This window comes from Hylobates moloch, unplaced genomic scaffold (assembly GCF_009828535.3).
Source record: "Hylobates moloch isolate HMO894 unplaced genomic scaffold, HMol_V3 SCAFFOLD_2, whole genome shotgun sequence".
Classification (NCBI taxonomy): domain Eukaryota; kingdom Metazoa; phylum Chordata; class Mammalia; order Primates; family Hylobatidae; genus Hylobates; species Hylobates moloch.
This window is the reverse complement of record NW_026652277.1, coordinates 96663802-96683994: the sequence shown is the minus strand read 5'-3', so window position 1 is coordinate 96683994 and position 20193 is coordinate 96663802.

The following is a 20193-nucleotide window of genomic DNA, read 5'->3' as shown; positions in this document are numbered from 1 at the left end:
AATCAATATCATGAAAATGGCCATACTGCCCAAGGTAATTTATAGATTCAATGCCATCCCCATCAAGCTACCAATGACTTTCTTCACAGAATTGGAAAAAACTACTTTAAAGTTCATATGGAACCAAAAAAGAGCCCGCATTGCCAAGTCAATCCTAAGCCAAAAGAACAAAGCTGGAGGCATCACGCTACCTGACTTCAAACTATACTATAAGGCTACAGTAACCAAAACAGCATGGTCCTGGTACCACAACAGAGATATAGATCAATGGAACAGAACAGAGCCCTCAGAAATGATGCCGCATATCTACAACTATTTGATCTTTGACAAACCTGACAAAAACAAGAAATGGGGAAAGGATTCCCTATTTAATAAATGGTGCTGGGAAAACTGGCTAGCCATATGTAGAAAGCTGAAACTGGATCCCTTCCTTACACCTTATACAAAAATTAATTCAAGATGGATTAAAGACTTAAATGTTAGACCTAAAACCATTAAAATCCTACAAGAAAACCTAGGCAATACCATTCAGGACATAGGCGTGGGCAAGGACTTCATGTCTAAAACACCAAAAGCAATGGCAACAAAAGCCAAAATTGACAAATGGGATCTCATTAAACTAAAGAATTTCTGCACAGCAAAAGAAACTACCATCAGAGTGAACAGGCAACCTACAGAATGGGAGAAAAATTTTGCAACCTACTCATCTGACAAAGGGCTAATATCCAGAATCTACAATGAACTCAAACAAATTTACAAGAAAAAAACAAACAACCCCATCAGAAAGTGGGCAAAGGGCATGAACAGACACTTCTCAAAAGAAGACATTTATGCAGCCAGAAAACACATGAAGAAATGCTCATCATCACTGGCCATCAGAGAAATGCAAATCAAAACCACAGTGAGATACCATCTCACACCAGTTAGAATGGCCATCATTAAAAAATCAGGAAACAACAGGTGCTGGAGAGGATGTGGAGAAACAGGAACACTTTTACACTGTTGGTGGGACTGTAAACTAGTTCAACCATTGTGGAAGTCAGTGTGGCGATTCCTCAGGGATCTAGAACTAGAAATACCATTTGACCCAGCCATCCCATTACTGGGTATATACCCAAAGGAGTATAAATCATGCTGCTATAAAGACACATGAACACGTATGTTTATTGCGGCACTATTCACAATAGCAAAGACTTGGAACCAACCCAAATGTCCAACAACAATAGACTGGATTAAGAAAATGCGGCACATATACACCATGGAATACTATGCAGCCATAAAAAATGATGAGTTCGTGTCCTTTGTAGGGACATGGATGAAACTGGAAAACATCATTCTCAGTAAACTATCGCAAGGACAAAAAACCAAACACCGCATGTTCTCACTCATAGGTGGGAATTGAACAATGAGAACTCATGGACACAGGAAGGGGAACATCACATTCCGGATACTGTTGTGGGGTGGGGGGTGGGGGGGGGCGGGGACAGCATTAGGAGATATACCTAATGCTAAATGACGAGCTAATGGGTGCAGGAAATCAACATGGCACGTGGATACATATGTCACAAACCTGCACATTGTGCACATGTACCCTAAAACCTAAAGTATAATAAAAAAAAAAATGCCATATTGATTTTAGGGGTTTTATAGTGCTGTAATTTTAATTTTAAATCTGCACACTTCTGCACATTTTACTGGAAACTTACCTCAGTTGCACTTTAGTGCCTCAACAGTTATCATGAGGCTGAGCATCATCTGTCAGAAACAAACACATTGAAGATTCTGAACTCGTTGCTCAGGGGTTTTATTATAATATTAAGCACAGGATGTAAGAAATCTAAATGTAGCACATCTGGAAAATATTATCTTCTACAAATACAATAATTTGGATTTGTTCCTATTCAGAAGACAGTTGAAAATTCTCAAGGATATTGTACAGTGATTTTTTTTATTTATTTATTATACTTTAAGTTCTAGGGTACATATGCACAACTTTCAGGCTAGTTACATATGTATACATGTGCCATGTTGGTGTGCTGCACGCACTAACTCGTCGTTTACATTAGGTATATCTTCTAATGCTATCTCTCCCCCCTCCACCCACCCCACCACAGGCCCCAGTGTGTGATGTTCCCCACCCTGTGTCCAAGTGTCCTCATTGTTCAATTCCCACCTATGAGAACATGCAGTGTTTGGTTTTTTGTCCTTGCGATAGTTTGCTGAGAATGACGGTTTCCAGCTCCATCCATGTCCCTACAAAGGACATGAACTCATCATTTTTTATGGCTGTGTAGTATTCCATGGTGTACATGTACCACATTTTCTTAATCCAGTCTATCATTGTTGGACATTTGGGTTGGTTCCAAGTCTTTGCTATTGTGAATAGTGCCACAATAAACATATGTGTGCATGTGTCTTTATAGCAGCACGATTTATAATCCTTTGGGTATATACCCAGTAATGGGATGGCTGGGTCAAATGGTATTTCTAGTTCTAGATCCCTGAGGAATCGCCACACTGACTTCCACAATGGTTGAACTAGTTTACAGTCCCACCAATAGTGTAAAAGTGTTTCTATTTCTCCACATCCTCTCCAGCACCTGTTGTTTCCTGACTTTTTAATGATCGCCATTCTAACTGGTGTGAGATGGTATCTCATTGTGGTTTTGATTTGCAGTGATTTCTTTTTTTAAATTATACTTTAAGTTTTGGGATACACGTGCAGAACATGCAGGTTTGTTACATAGGTATACATGTGCCATAGTCATTTACTGCACCCATCGGCCTGTCATCCACATTAGATATTTCTCCTAATGCTATCCCTCCTCTTCGCCCCCACCCCGCAAGAGGCCCCAGTGTGTGATGTTCCCCTCATTGTGTCCATGTGTTCTCATTGTCCAACTCCCACTTATGAGTAAGAACAGGTGGTGTTTGGTTTTCTGTTGCTGAGAATGATGGTTTCCAGCTTCATCCATGTCCCTGCAAAGGACATGAACTCATTCTGTTTTATGGCTGCATAGTATTCTATGGTGTATATATGCTGCATTTTCTTTATCCATTCTATTATTGATGGGCATTTGGGTTGGTTCCAAGTCTTGCTATGGTGAATAGTGCTGCAATAAACATATGTGTGCATGTGTCTTTATAGTAGAATGACTTATAATCCATTTGACCCAGCAATCCCATTACTGGGTATAAAGGATTATATTTTTTACACATTAATTTCTTATTAAATTGCAGGGCTTTGCCGTGCCTCTACCTCTTTAGATTTTTCCGTTAGCTGAGAATATTTATCTTACGTATTTCTCCAGCTGTAGCTGCTGTGCACAACACACAGATATGTATGTCTAATCATATAAACCAATTTGCCATTCCTCAAATGCAATTTCCTCTTTTATCTCTCCTTTGGACCATCTCTTTTCAAGGTTTTTGTTTATTCATTTAAAACCTTAGCACTTGCCCTTCCTCAAGCCTCAACTTAATCAATACTCCTTTTTAATACTTTTTTTTTAACCACTTCAGGATTCAGAGATTGATCCCATTTCCTCTGAAGTACTAACAGCAGGGCACTTATTTTTATATCTGACGCCTACTGATAAGTCATTTTCTGCTCAATCAGGAAGATACTTTTATTATTAAAAAGTACTTATAGAATTATCTCAAAGCAAAAAACAAAGAAAGAAAAATCATAAATGAGTTTAAAAGCAATGTAGAAAACCAGCCCTTCTGTTTGCAGAGTGTACTGGAGGAAAGATATACCTTCTAAACCATTTAATCACTGATAACCTACTTGAAAGTTTTAAGATAATTTTGAATTGGTAAATAAAGCATAATCTGATAATAATAAGCTTCTGTTAAAAGGTCACGTTTCCCAAACTTAAATGAAGTAAGAATACAATAAAACATACAATTAATAGGAAAACAATTTGGAAAAGATCAAAACAATCCAGACAGGCACACAATAATGATGCCGTATTCAGCCATAACTGGATAGATCTTTCAAGAAGGACTAAACATGTAAAACTTCTTGATAATGTCTATACCTTATTTATAGTTTGTTGTAGATAGCTGTGTTTATTTAATTGCATCATAAAATATATAAAATTTTATAAAAGGTAAGTATTCTGTATTATAATATCTGTTTTTTATTGTTCTTAACTAGACATAGGTTCAGTAGTATCTAGTCCTTCTTTCTTATTAGATGTTAAAGAAAAACTCCACTTTGATAGTGAACTCTAAAACCAATTTGATTTCTTTAAAAATATATTACAGCCTATATTACAAAGATATATTGACATGTATTACACCTAGTTCATCTTGTATGATGCAGGAGGAATTAGATTACTTATAATAGAGATTTTATTTATTTTCTGATCTCACTTATTATTACAACTTACAGTAAAACTCTTTTGGGAAATGAGAAAATATGATTTTTTTTTTTTTTTTTTTTGAGATGGAGTCTCGTTCTGTTGCCCAGGCTAGAGTGCAGTGGCACAATGTAGGCTCACTCCAAGCTCCACCTCCCGGGTTCACACCATTCTCCTGCCTCAGCCTCCTGAGTAGCTGGGACTACAGGCGCCCGCCACCACGCCCAGCTAATTTTTTGTATTTTTAGTAGAGATGGGTTTTCACTGTGTTAGCCAAGATGGTCTCAAATCTCCTGACCTCGTGATCCGCCCATCTCAGCCTCCCAAAGTGCTGTGATTACAGGCGTGAGCCACCGTGCCTGGCCGATTTCATATTTTTGATTGAAGTTCCTACAGCCATATTTTGGGAGTGGTAATTTGGATCCTTAATTATGAGCAAAATGTGAACACTTCTAATAAGATCATTTATTCACTATGTATCTGTAGATGCTATCAACTACATCACCTCATAAACATTTCCTAAAAAGTATGGATATACAGTGGGCGTTAAAAAAATAACTCTGCAATCCAGCTTCTTCAAAGACAATATCCAATCTGTGTTAATTATCAAATCTTTGTTGGGAAGAGGTAGATTTCTGTGGAGGATTGGTTGCATGTGTAGTCCACGCTATTCTCTACATGGTACAGTATGTAATTGGATTAAACTGGATCATCAAATACCTTTATATATAGCAACATAATTTTCACTCTTTGTAAAGCTTTTATTCTACATATTACTGTATATTTTTCCCATATATGTCTTTATGGAAACTTTTTTTAAAAAAAGAGTCCAATATAATTTTTAAGTTATTTACTCAAAATGTATTATTTGATGTATACCTTCATATATTACATCAATTTATCAGAAGCTGGCAGTCTATAGTACATGATGGCATAGGCACTTATTAAAATAAAATCAGTAGTACTTTGTGAACCAGTCCAGATGAAGAGCAAATATGAGGCCATGTGGGGATTCGATAGTGGAAATTTGGTTCATAACTTATTACTAAAGTAAGACATAATGAGAAAGAAATTTTTACTCTTTAACCTGCATAACACTGGCATATTTTGGTATGTGTTTCAACAGCCATGAGAAGTCAGCCTGTGGTAACAAGTTAGGCCATGTTAAAAATGAGTAGAATGGTCATCTATTTTTTTCTCAATTAGTAGAATATTTCCACATTCCTCTAAGAAGAAACTACGTACTTTAAGTTGGGGTAATATATTTTAGATTACAGTTTCCTTACGGTTATTAATTGGTTATGGGTGTGTGCATGAAACAAAAAGTCAGTTGATCAGAAACCCTGATGAGATATTATTTTATTCGAGGTCAAAGAGAGAGAAAGTCTCTCAATTCCTTGCCAGTGATGGAGATGTGAGCTTTTGTAGCTATCAGTGGCCATTCTCCTGCCATGGGAGAATGTTCTGCAGCATAAGAGAACGAGCCAAGAAAAGAAAGAGAGGCAAATGTGAAGAGAGAACACTCTGACAGCCTTTGAGAATTTGGCTTTAATTGCCCCATAAACCCAGGTGACCCTCTACTTGTCTCATGTATTATATAAACCAATACATTTTTCCCCTAGTCTTGTTTTAATTGAGATCCTATAATTTATGTAGAAAAAGTCCTAATATCTTGAGAAGACCATATGTATGTGTGTAATGATTACATGAATATACAAAGAGAAAAGGTTGGTAGAGAGAATAGTGTAGCTGACTCATAGAGGGAAGCAAAAAGCAGCAGCAAATAGAGCCTGAAATACAGAGAACACCCTTAGTTTCAAAACCGACAGCTGTGAGGGCCACGTGGCAAAATGCCAACAATACTTTATTTATGTAAAATCTCCACAGCAAAATACAGTGTTTAAAAGAATTTAAAAGAATTTAGGCTTTGGACTAAAAATAAATAAATAAAAAATAAAAAAAAACGTGTGCACTTACTACATGTATAAACTTGGAACTTGGAAAATCATTTAACTTTTAAAATCTTTACTTTGCTCAGCTGTGAAGTGGGAATAATGAACATAATTTTCATAGCTGAATATGAGAATTTTTGCTAATGGAATCTAAAGCACTTAACCCTAGTGCCTAATGTTTAGTAAAGCTCAGTAAAAAATAAGTGAAAAGTTATGGTTATTGCAATAAATAAGAAAAGCTAATTTATTTTTATGTGCTAAAAACTCCTTGGATAAACAAAAAGTGGCTTGTCTAACAGAACTCCATTTTTTTTCAAACCAAGTTAAAATATCTAATGAATAGCTATATACTAGTATTTTTCTAAGTGCTGTAGAAATGTAAAACACATAAGTTGACATATAATTTTTAATTAATTCATTTATTTACCAATTCAACAAGCCAATTAACATTTACACAAATTTTTAGTGGCTCTATTTTATACTGAAGTAACGAAGGTATACATTTTAATGGTAAATAAAAAAATATAAAAATTCCATTTTTCTTCAGTGACCTTGTTTAATGAAAAAAATAGAAATAACACTGAATTAGTCATGACTCTCAAAAATAATGTGCAGAACCAATAGAATAAATACATCCATGTATAGAGAGACTTATTTTAAGGGATTGGCACAGGTGACTGTCAGGGCTGGCATGTCTGAAATCCATAGGGCAAGCTGGCAGGCTGGAAATTCAGGTAAGACTTGATGTTGCATCTTGCATGCAAAATTCACGAATAGGCTGTAAACTCAGGCAATTTTTTTCTTTTAATATTGCAGTTAGGAGGCTGAATTCTAAAGGGTCAGTCTTTTTCTCTTACTGCCTTTAAGGGAATGGATGAGGCTCCTTTGCATTATGGAGGGTAATCTGTTTTACTCAAGGCCTACTGACTTTAAAGTTAATCATATCTAAAAAAATACCTTCACACCAACATCTAGATTAGTGTTTTACCAAGAAACTGAGCGCTATGGTCTAGCCAAGCTGAGAAATACAATTCATCATAGAATGCAATAAACAAACAAATCAGTTGTGTGAATACATTGTTTGGCAAAAACTATTCAGGTTGTGTTTCTATGGTCTGAAATAAAATCTCAATTATATAGATTTGATTGATATTACACAAAAATTTACCTTTATTACCTTAGATTCAGTTTCTTTCTTTCTACAGTGTTGAAAAAACTAGCCCTTTCCAACTTATTAAAACTGACCTTTAGAAACAATGCTTTTAATATATAAGCCGTATAAAATAAGGTATTATGTTTTGTCCTATTATATTCAACTCAGGCTTCCTTGGATAGATTTCCTCATTTACACCATCTACATATACATTTAGTTTAACCATTTGATGATACTGATCGCATACTGACCAGTAATGGGACTTTTAGGAAATAATTAGATTTAAATGAGGTCCTGACGTGGGCTTCGCATAATAGGATTAGTGACCTTATAAAATTAGACCAGACAGCTTCGTCTTTATCCTCACATGCAATGAGGAATAGAGAGAGCCATTTCCAGACACTGTATTGTTACCTTGATGTTGGAATTCCAGTCTCTAGAACTGTAAGACATACATTTCTTTTGTTCAAGCCACTCAGCCTATGCTATTTCATTACAGCAGACTGACCTAATATGTTTTCACATGCAGTCCTAATCCTTTTTAAAGAATAAATTATATATCTGAACATACATGATTTACCAGTTCCCTTGATGGCTCCTCACCACACGAGTTGCTCTTGGCATATAACCGAAAGGATCCAGCCAGGATTTGAGAACTTATACTCCACCACCCACCTTTTTTTTTTTTTTTTTTTTTTGAGACGGAGTCTCGCTCTGTCGCCCAGGCTGGAGTGCAGTGGCGCGATCTCGGCTCACTGCAAGCTCCGCCTCCCCGGTTCCCGCCATTCTCCTGCCTCAGCCTCTCCGAGTAGCTGGGACTACAGGCGCCCGCCACCACGCCCGGCTAATTTTTTGTATTTTTAGTAGAGACGGGGTTTCACCGTGGTCTCGATCTCCTGACCTCGTGATCCGCCCGCCTCGGCCTCCCAAAGTGCTGGGATTACAAGCGTGAGCCACCGCGCCCGGCCTTCCACCACCCACCTTGAAAACAGGTATACACAATATTTTCAAAGAAATTGAATCATGAGGAAACCCACATCTCTAGACAATTTCTGGGCAGAACACCAAACTTTAAGCCTGAGTCTCACATTTGTTATAGTGATAGGGAAATTGTAAAGACTCCTTTTAATGCTATTCCTTTAATTTGGTAAAAGTTTTGTCCTTCTGCTCTCACAAGAAGGCCCAGAGCCCAATTACATTTCCCTGGGATTGTCCTAAGTGTTTTTGGCTGTTTTAGTGACCAGGTGATGTTCTCCAGTTCTGGGACATAGCCTGGAAGAGACCTAGCAACTCTGGTTTTGCAGTTTTGGGTGTCGAGCTATGATGTAAGAAGACTGGCCACCCTGGATAAAACACATGGAAAGGTCACAGGGAGAGGACTTGGCCTGGAAACTCCATGAAGTCCCAGCCATCCCAGGATTCCTGCTCACCCCAGCCTTCCCAGACAGCACAACTGTGGGTGAGCTACCTTTTGTCTTTCAGCCCAGTGTAGTCAACTCTTTACTTTGACCCCATTTCTGTAGAAAAATTGACTACTCGGCTAAGCCCAATCACCCTCAAGTATTGTAAAGATTTAAAAATCAGTATTGCTCCATGTTACACCACTTTGGGGACTTTAAAAAAAATATTTTCACCATCCTAGTAGCAAGATTTACAATTATTTCAAGCAAAAATTCATTGTTATGGCTGATAATGCTTCAGAAGAGAATAACCTCGACAGGGTCAAGAGGAATACAGTCAACAAGATAAATTTCCTAATTGTATTCCTGATACAGTGTTTTCTTCAGTTCCATAATCCTCAACCAAAATCCCGTCACTGTCTTACTTTCAAGAATATATTCTAATATTAAATAAAGGATTATGAATAATACAAACATTATTCGATCTTATCAGTTTCAATCACAGCTTAAGTTCAAAAACAATAAAGATTTCTTTATTATTATTATTATTGTACTTTAAGTTTTAGGGTACATGTGCACAATGTGCAGGTTTGTTACATATGTATCCATGTGCCATGTTGGTGTGCTGCACCCATTAACTCATCATTTAGCATTAGGTATATCTCCTAATGCTATCCCTCTCCCCTCCCCCCACCCCACAACAGTCGCCGGAGTGTGATGTTCCCCTTCCTGTGTCCATGTGTTCTCATTGTTCAATCCCCACCTATGAGTGAGAACATGCGGTGTTTGGTTTTTTGTCCTTGCGATAGTTTACTGAGAATGATGGTTTCCAGTTTCATCCATGTCCCTCCAAAGGACATGAACTCATCATTTTTTATGGCTGCATAGTATTCCACGGTGTATATGTGCCACATTTTCTTAATCCAGTCCATCATTGTTGGACATTTGGGTTGGTTCCAAGTCTTTGTTATTGTGAATAGTGCTGCAATAAACATACGTGTTCATGTGTCTTTATAGCAGCATGATTTATAGTCCTTTGGGTATATACCCAGTAATGGGATGGCTGGGTCAAATGGTATTTCTAGTTCTAGATCCCTGAGGAATCACCACACTGACTTCAACAATGGTTGAACTAGTTTACAGTCCCACCAACAGTGTAAAAGTGTTCCTATTTCTCCACATCCTTTCCAGCACCTGTTGTTTCCTGACTTTTTAATGATCACCATTCTTATAAACATTATGTGCAGGTAAGTTTGCTGGTCAAATGCTCTATTTTACTAGTTCATTATTTTAGTCGTAATTCATTGAAAATCTTCATTTGCACTGTAATTGTGAAACAGTATGTTTAAAATTGTAACAGGCTATAACATTTAAAATCTCATGGAATTTTATCCAGAAAAAATAAATTCTATGACTTGCTGTGGTTTCTTCCTCAAACTCAATACTTTAAAAATGAAGTAATTGTTTCTCACACTAAATGGATTTTCTTCCTTGATTCTTTGTTTAGTTAGTGCCAGAAAATGAAATAAAATGTTTGTTAATTTATGACTGAAACTGAGATTATAGTTTTCAAAAACTGTCTGTACCTAGGTTCTGTGAGCCCCATACTCAAGGTTGTAAATTGATAATTAAATTACATTTATGACCTCTCAGTGTGAGTGTGGTGACCAAAATGAAGTCATATATATTATCTGCAAATTGTAAAACATTACAAAAGTATAAGGCTAATACATTGTTTTTCTTAAGAACCCAGCAAATTTTTATAACACGACTTTCCAAGGTTAATTTGATACTACATATTGCAATAATTCAATATTAAGCTAGCCATAAAATTACATATTTGATGGCAAATAATTTTTTGTTGTTTTTTTTGTTCTTCTACTTTCCCTTCTCCTTGAGTTCCTCTCCTCTATCTTCTTTTTTTCTCTGCTTTATTATTTTTTTTCAAATGGATATAACCTAAGAAAGATTTTCCTAATCTCCGCTTTTTTTCACATACTCAGAATATTTTCCAGTCACTTCTTAGGCAAACCAACTGCTGCCCAAGCTTCAGACACTCATCCACTTTCTCCTCAATTTTTATTCCTTTTGTGTATTAATCTGAGGACACTTTGAAGTATTGGCCTGAACTCAGGGCTACAAATATCATTCTTACTACCCCCTGTAAGCCAGCAAATTGGAGATAAGAAGAAGAAATTTCTTATCATTCCCATGAAATGTCAGCTTGGGTCTTCTGTCGCAAATGATCTCTTCTCTTATCTTTGCTTATTACTGTAAATACAAGAGATCTTTCCCTTTTCTGCATGTCTACAACAATTATTTTATGCCATCTGTCTGAGGCTTTTAATAGTTATCAAGGACTCTATTAATTTTCTATTGTGTAACAAATTACCACAAACTTAGCTTTTGAAATAAGAGAAATTTATTCTTTCATCATTTCCATAAGTGAGGACTCTGGGCACAGGTTTACTGAGTAGGGTCTCAGAGGCTGCAATCAAGATGCAGATCAGTCTGTGAACTCATCTGAGACTCAGGGTCCTCTTCCAAACACTCAGCTGTTGGCAGAGTGTATTTCTGTGTGCTATAGGATTAAGGTCCTCATTTTCTGCTAGTTGTAAGTTAAGGAACACTTTCAGCTCCTACAGAGCATGGCATTCCGTGCCACATGGCCTCCGTAGACAGTTCACAGTGTGGATATTTGCTTATTTTTCAGGCCAGGAGTGTGCCTCTCTGCCTTTTCATCTTCTTTTTAGGGCTCTTATGATTAGGTCACCCAATATAATCTCTCTTTAATTCAGAGTCCACTGAGAAGTACCCAAATCATGAGAGGCGTATCCTATCATAGCCATAGAAGTAGCCCATATTCAAGGGGAAAAATTAACACAGAGTATGTACAACAGAGTGGGAATTCAGGGACCATTTAATAATTTTGCCTAACACAGACTGCTGTTGACACCTTTCATTATTACTTCTATCTTCCCAAGTGTAATTCTTATCCCAAACTATGGTTTTGTAAATCCTAGATAATAAAAGGGAATGGAAAATTATCATAGATTCTGTTTATTAGAATCCCTTGTACATAAGAGATATTCATCTTATAAGTTGTTTAGATTTTAATTGTATATTGATTAAATATATAACCTAAAATATGTAATATTATAAATATATAATTAAAATTATAAAACTGTTATATATATACACACACACATCTAAAGTACTTTTATTCTAGCATTCTCCTAATCTAATCCTAATACACTTAAGAACAGCACTTAAAATCTTCAAATACAGTTTTCCATTTATTTTTCTGACAAAGAATTAGATTCTTGCAGCATGAATTCTTATATTTTCAATTACTTCTTTCCATATACTAGATACCAATTTTGTGTTATTATATACTGATTCTTACTCTGCACTGTAGCTCCATTACCATCAACTGTTCACTTTCTGATGTATATATGAACATTAAAAGTGCTCCTAGCATACAAAGTTTCCGCTATCAGGAATATTGTAATCTAGATAAAAAGCAGATATCAATCTTTTTATTTACCAATTATGGTTTATTTATCATATCTAAGAGATAAAGGCAATAACTGATAAATGTCAAATAATTGGAATGAATAATTAATGCTACAGTAATTTAGAGAAATGATATGCATACTTTGTTTTATGGCTATCTTCTATCACTTCATCAATTAAGTTACTGAGGAGATTGAAAACATGCATTAAGAAGAGACCCTGCCATATATTTGTACTAAGTCCAATTTTCTTCATCTATGTTTTCCTGTTATATTGAAATATACTACAATATAACTCGGTAAGTTTATTGTAGTCAGATAGATATTTCATGCTTTCTTCTAGTGTCATTGTATCTTGTTTCTTAGTACCGATAGATTGGAGGACTCTCAGATGGAATTTCTCATCTTACACCCAATAAATAATATGCAATTCTTATGTTTGATTTTTTTTTTTTTTTTTGATACGGAGTCTCGCTCTGTCACCCAGGCTGGAGTGCAATGGCTCAATCTGGGCTCACGGCAAGCTCCACCTCCCGGGTTCACGGGTTCACGCCGTTCTCCTCCTCAGCCCCCTGAGTAGCTGGAACTACAGGCGCCCACCACCATGCCCGGCTAATTTTTTGTATTTTCAGTAGAGACGGGGTTTCACCATGTTAGCCAGGATGGTCTCGATCTCCTGACGTCGTGATCCGCCCACCTCGGCCTCCCAAAGTGCTGGGATTACAGGCGTGAGCCACCGCGCCTGGCCTGTTTGATTGCTATTCATAAGCTATGGATTATGGCTTATGAATAACAGTAGGTGGATTATTTGAATGGCATTGCAAAGAGAGTCATATTTATAATGTACACTTGAAAGCAGAGCCAGAAATACATTTAGAATTTGTTAAGGTATTTTGCTTACTGTTGTGTAACAATATAGAGATACTGTATTTCAGCATGAATCACTATAATTTTCTTCTCTACCAACATTTTATTGCCAATGAACTTGGACATTGTCCAAGAAAAGGTTGAGAATAGACACTCCAAAGCCAGTGCAATTCTGTATTTTATTTCCTCACTGCATACTGACGTAAATTATCATTGCAATGTATAGGCAGATCAGTCCACGAATAATAAATGCACATTTCTGAAATAATAATCCTTGGAATAGCTTTCATCACCTCTTATAAATAACAACAAATGTAAGAAAAAAAGGCAGAACTAGTCAAGGCATATGAATAAAATTATTAAAGTTGGACACTAGTGCTAGCCTTGTTATAAAAACATAAATTATGGCTTATAATCTTTTCTATAGGCATCACTTCAGACTTTCAAATTCCTTTTCATATCAGAAGCAGATTTATCACAATGGCCACCTGCATGCTTTCCCCATAGGAATTAATTGCCTTTATCTTGCAGGGATCAATATTTCCAGATTACATTTTATTTCACATTGAATCTAACTTGTATAATTACTTCATGTGGAACTGTGCCAATTATTAGAATTACTTTGTATTTTGCAAATATATCATTTTAATGCAAATGATAAAAAGCATAAAAATGAAACTTATGGAAATATTGCTCTGATACCACATTTTTTTATTTGCTACCAACTGCTGGAAATTAAAAGCTCTGTTATTAATGATGAATGTGTTTTCAGTGGAGAATTCAGTAGCAGACAGAACTCATCACCTGTAAGCCAACTGGAAGACTCAGTTTGGAAACGCAACACATAATAAAGTTCTCTTATTAGATCGACAAACAAAGTAGTTTTGGACAGTATTCAATGTCTGCTAATGATTAATAGAGACAAATGTTACAGGAAGTAAAGCTACTGTATTTACAAGCCCTTTTTGGTGAACTAATTTAATATTAATGTTTTAAGTTCTTCACATCTGGAGAAATTATAAATACCAGTAACAAATTATTAAGATGTTTTATACTTTTTACTATTTCTTTAATGTTATGCAATATTATTTAACATTATTACGATGCAGTACTGATTTTAATTTTCTAAATTTTACTTTTATGTTTGTACTATAAGTATTTATTTCTAAAGTGTTAGGCCTTAAAATTCATCTTTTCACAGATTTATAAGACAATCAAAAATCTTCCATCAGTTTCTGTGTTCTGGTATTGTTTAAAACACAGAATTATCCATTCTTGGAATTCAGATGTAAAACTGACTGGAATTTAAATAATTTTGAAACTTCTATTTTTTATTATATTTCTATTTTAGACATTTTTTTTCAATTATATTCTACTCAGAACTTCTGCAAAATAATGATGGAATTTCACATTTTTTCTAGAACAAAAAATCTATTTCATTGTGTTTTCAACTTGATAGCATAACATACTACAATTATTTGCTTAATATTTTGCACTCTTCATCTCTGATTATATTCAGTCACATTTATAATGTTATTTATTATTCCCCTTGTTAGATTTTCCAAGAGGCTTTAAAAAGCATGCCTATTAAAATAAATAGATCCACTTGTGTATTTTTTATTCCTGCCATTTTCCAAACCATGGAACATGCATTTATTTTTATTAACTGCTTATCTCAATATTCTTCAATATTAACATTGCTGTTTGTTTCATATCTTAGTAAGCTGAAATTATAATTATTTTTCTCTTTCTTTCTTGACAATAGGATTTAATGTGATAATTTACTGCCAACAGAGCTTTTACTTTTCCTAATACATTTTTACGTGTAGTTTACTAAATGTATCATATTTATTATCAAAGCATCGTTCATTGAAATTTAATTCCTTCTTTTACTTAGAGTTAAGATTTAATATTTATTTTAACTTATTTATAAGTTTCTAAAATAGCTTAAGCTCTTCTAAAATCTGTTAATGTGATTTTATTAATTTAAATGTAATTTTAATTTTTCTTTGCATTTTTAAATGATAATTATCTATTATATTATTTTGCTCTAGAATGTGCTGACATTTGAGTGTGTGTGTGTGTGTGTGTGTGTGTGTGTGTGTGTGTGTCTGTCCTAGAATTTGATCAAGATTAGAAATTTTATGAATGTGGGTGTGTTGTGTGTGTTAAGAGACAGACAGACTGAGACAGAAAGAGAGCGAGAGAGAGCATGTTCAGAAGCAGATTCAGAGGAAAGAAAAATAATGTTGCTTAATTGAATTGTCAATAAAATGCAAAATTAAAATTCTAATCCTTTTAAATTTATACCTGAAAATTTTTCACTTTTCCTATATTCCATAAACTTTTAATCTTCACAACAATTCTATTACATAACATGTGTTAATAACTCTATTTTACAGATGAGTAACGTGAGGCATTAAAATAAAGTATCAGCCCCTCCTGGACTAGGTCTTAATTCTGTTAGGCTTGTGTCAGATTAAATAGCAAAGATGACACTCCTTGCATTCAGAGAGAGACACAGTCTTTGTGACTGCTGTAACCGCTAGAATGTGGTGAAGTGAAGTTCTTGGCTTAGGCTTTATAAAGATTAGTAATTCCCACTCCCTTGTTCTCACACCCCAAAGCTGCCACATCAGAAGTCTGAACACCCTGAAAATGCCAAGATGTTTATAGTCTAACGGAAGCAGGAGGAGAAGCCTTGCGACAGAGAGAGAGGGAGAGCAATGCCTGGTCCAATCCCAGCTGTTCAAGCTCCCAGACATTTAAGACCTCCCATCTGTGGCCACAGACATGGATGAGCCATCCTTCTACAGCCTTTCAGGTCTTTCAGGCTCACACAATGCTGGGAAAGAAGAATAAATAATAATTGTGGAAAATAATAATAAATTGCTGATTTACATCATTAATTTTGTTATGCACCAATAGATAAGCTGAATATGATCCTTTCTTTTCCTCCTCTTTCTTACTTTGACAGGCATATTGCATGCTTATTTTTAATGTTAATTTTTGTTTTTACAAACATATCTAACATAATGTATATAGTTATCTTCATATATTAACTTGTATGGACTGTCATAAATGTAAAATGAACAAATTAGTATCACATGTCAGTACAATTTTATACCTCAATACATATATCTCTTTTAATAGTTTCCTTAATTTTCTAAATTAAAAAAATCAATTGATCAGAATAGCTTTCCATGTAATAACTAATATTCAAAATTTATTATTTAATTATTATAATGAGCTTCACATGCTTTATTTATTTTTATCCACATCAGCTATATCATGCTTATAAGTGGCTCCTTACTAACTTGAACCACCAACTAGATGGATATGGTATTCTGATTTTGTAATTTTTGTAAGTAAAACTACATTGTTGTGTTACTGTGTTGGCATTTAGTGTGGAGACAGGCATTTGTATATGACTAAGTTTTATTCCTTACTTAATTGCTTTATATTTTCTACACAGAATATATTAGTATATTGATTTTCATATACAGAAAATATTAAATAGATATAAATATGTTCAAGTGTAATAAATTTTTAAAATTTTGTCATTTAGGTTTTCATAATGAATAAAATCATTATATTGTATTTGAATATTTTGTATTCCCTCTTTCCCAATGCCCTTAGTTAGGGGATACTATCATATATGAATAGAATAATCTCAGTCCATCTATCATGTTTTTTATTTCATTATTTTCATATATTCACTAACATTATCTGAATTCCAGGGTCAGGGAAATTTCCTGCATTTATTTTCTACTTTATCACTTTAGTTTTTTGCAGCGAAACAATTGCTGACTGTATACTGCAGTGTCTTTCTTTATTTTTTTATTTTTATTTATTTATTTTTTTTTTAGATGAGTCCCACTCTGTTGCCCAGGCTGGAGTGCGGTGGTGCAATCTCAGTTCACTGCAACCTCTGCCTCCTGGGTTCAAGCGATTCTCCTGCCTCAGCCTCCTGAGTGTAGCTGGGACTACAGGTGAACGCCACCATGCCCAGCTATTTTTTTTTTTTTCTTGTATTTTTAGTAGAGACAGAGTTTCACCATGTTGTCCAGGATGGTCTCTATTTCTTGACCTTGTGATCCGCCCACCTTGGTCTCCCAAAGTGCTGGGATTTACAGGCGTGACCCACCACACCCGGCCATATTGCAGTTTCCAATTCACTATGTGGATCTTTCCCCTCAATGCAATTTTTATGGCTTTGAAAAAAAAATCCATCTCTTAAAAATATAAATTTAAATTTCTCTAAAATGTAGTCCTTTTTCTTGGAACAATACTATTTATTCATACTGAGGAAAATATTTGTCTTAGCTCACACTTAAAAAATGACTATGCTTTTCTGATAAGGGTTGATAGCAAATTCAAATTGAAGTTGGTTTTGTTAGAGATTGTTATGGGTTTTAGTCCAAATCTGTGAGAAAATAGAGGCGAGAAAAGAAATTTTTATATATACTTTATAGATTTTTCCCACACCACAAAAGAGATGTTGTGATAATCTGGGAGAGCAGAGAAAGGAGGAGCTGAAAATAGAAGTAGAGTCAGTCACAGCAGGCAGTTTGCCTTCTGTCTAAGTGTGTCTTTTCAGTGCTTGGTGAGGCAGCCAGGAGTTGGCCTCCTCAGGGTGCCTGGTTATTGCCTGGAATAGATGACTTCCTTAAGAGCCAACCACAGCATACCCCCTGATTTTGCCTGGCAGAGCCTTCTGTTCTAAGCGGGCTCCAAGTGTAAGCCAAGAATAAACCTTGCCAAACGCACTCCTCTTATTTTGGCTTAAAGAAAGAAGAATAATTCCCCAGTGGTATTGCCAAGGTTGCAAATTCACTCCCAGTTGCCCATGGTTCATCTTATTAAATACAAATGGCATTCTGCCGGGATCTGATCTGGCATGCTTTCCAGATAGAGAGTGAGTCACAGATTTGTTATTACTTGAATATGTCCCTTTACACCCTACATAACAAATAATTACAATAATTTCTTGATGTTTCTAATATAGTGAGCAAATTCTCCCTAATTTTAAATATTGTTTTGGGTTTCTTTCTATTTTTTATATTTTGTTTGTCATTTTAATTGGAAGTAAAATTTGGGAAGGCATACAGAGCCATTAGGTTGAGGTCTACCTTGAGGTTGTCATCTCAACAGGCATATTTACTTTCTGTTCTAAGCACAAATATTCTAACCAAAATGTCAGTTCTTCAGGACTTAACATGATATTCTGGTTGCAAATTAAACAAAACAAATATAGAAATTTTCTTAAACTTTAGAAGCCATTTTTAATAGAAGATACCTTGATTGTAAATTAGCAACACAAAAGCCTTGATATTAATAAAATGATTTTAAAAGTCATGTTGAATGCCAGGATACTATGTATGAATTATTATCTCTGTTCTTCATTGTTTTCAAGATCTTTTTAAAGGAACAATCTCTGGGGTGGAGCAAACCACCATGACGCATGTATGTCTATCTAACAAACCTGCATGTTCTGCACATGTATCCCAGAACTTAAAGTAAAATGAAAATTAAAAAAATTAAAGAAATCTTCAAAAATAAAAAGTAACAATCTCTGTATCTATATACCCAATGTATTACTTATAAAATGAGTAGTCACTCTTACCTATTTGAAAAATTGTAGTAACCAGTGCTTAATTACTTTTGCTTTCAAGTTATAGATTTTGATATACAATTCAGATTCTAAGAGAAGAGAGAGAGCCAAGCATATAAAATTGTATAGAGAAGAATATATCTCCTTAAAGAAAAGCTGAATTTAGGGTATCAAATATAGGCTCTGTTTATCTATCTGTTGGATTTGCTTCCAGAATTTACATAACCTAGGACTTAAAGTGCCTAAAGATAATTAATTACTCTTGCAAACATCATCACTATTGTCTATATTATCATTGCTATACGATTCTGTGTTACCTCTGAAGGTGTTTTTGCTTTTGTTGTTTCTTTATTGCCATTTTTGTAAAAAGCAACAGAGTGGCTTCATTCGGTGATACTATATTGATCACTTCTAATGTGTGACAATGAATTGGCCATTAGGGAGCCCAAAATGAATAAGAAACTCTCTTTGTCCTTGATCCAATCTTTATTTCAGAAAAATGAAATGTAGCACTAATAATAGCTAATCAGTAGAGATGACATATATTAGAAAATGAAATTAATATTAAAAAGTGCCCCATTCACATAAAACACATTTTACTTGGAATCTATATAGTAAAAGCCTTGGCACACCATTCCTTCTTCATTAGATGGAGATTATCTACAAAATAATTCATTTTGAAACCTGTTGTTATAGAAAGTTATAGGGTTATGGAAAACTAAAGAAATGTTAATGTACAGCTTTTATGTTTGTATTAAGCCTCTCCTAATAGAGCAGGAAATAATAACTACCTCTATTGAAACTTTATTCTTTGTCAACCTGTTGGCTTTTACTGGATTGAAACTTCTCCATTGCGACTTTATAGGTTTTGAAATTATTTTCTTCCAAACACACTGTCTCCAAGACAAGGAACCATCAGCTCCAGCATCTGAGCTTGCCGCTACCCCACATTTAGGCTGGGCTTTTGCTCTTGCACCTATTTATTGTCAAACGCTAAACTGGAGAGAGTTCAGCTTCCAGCTGTCAAGATGGTTGATTAAAATATGCCAAAATTAAAGTAGCAATTAAGGCTTTACTTACTAACTACAATAGTGGAAATAAGAGGCCGGAAAGTCACTACCGACACAATATTCCATTCCCCCCCGCCCCCACTCCACACCATGGAAACATACTGAGTTTCAGTAAAGTGCATCAACACAGATGGGGAAATCATCTCACCACAGGGGGACCTTGAACAAAGGCTCCTGCCATTTCTGGCACAGGCACTAGGGCAGGGAGAGGACAAAGGGGGTAGGAGTGGAAATGTACTGAGCACTGAGTTAGTG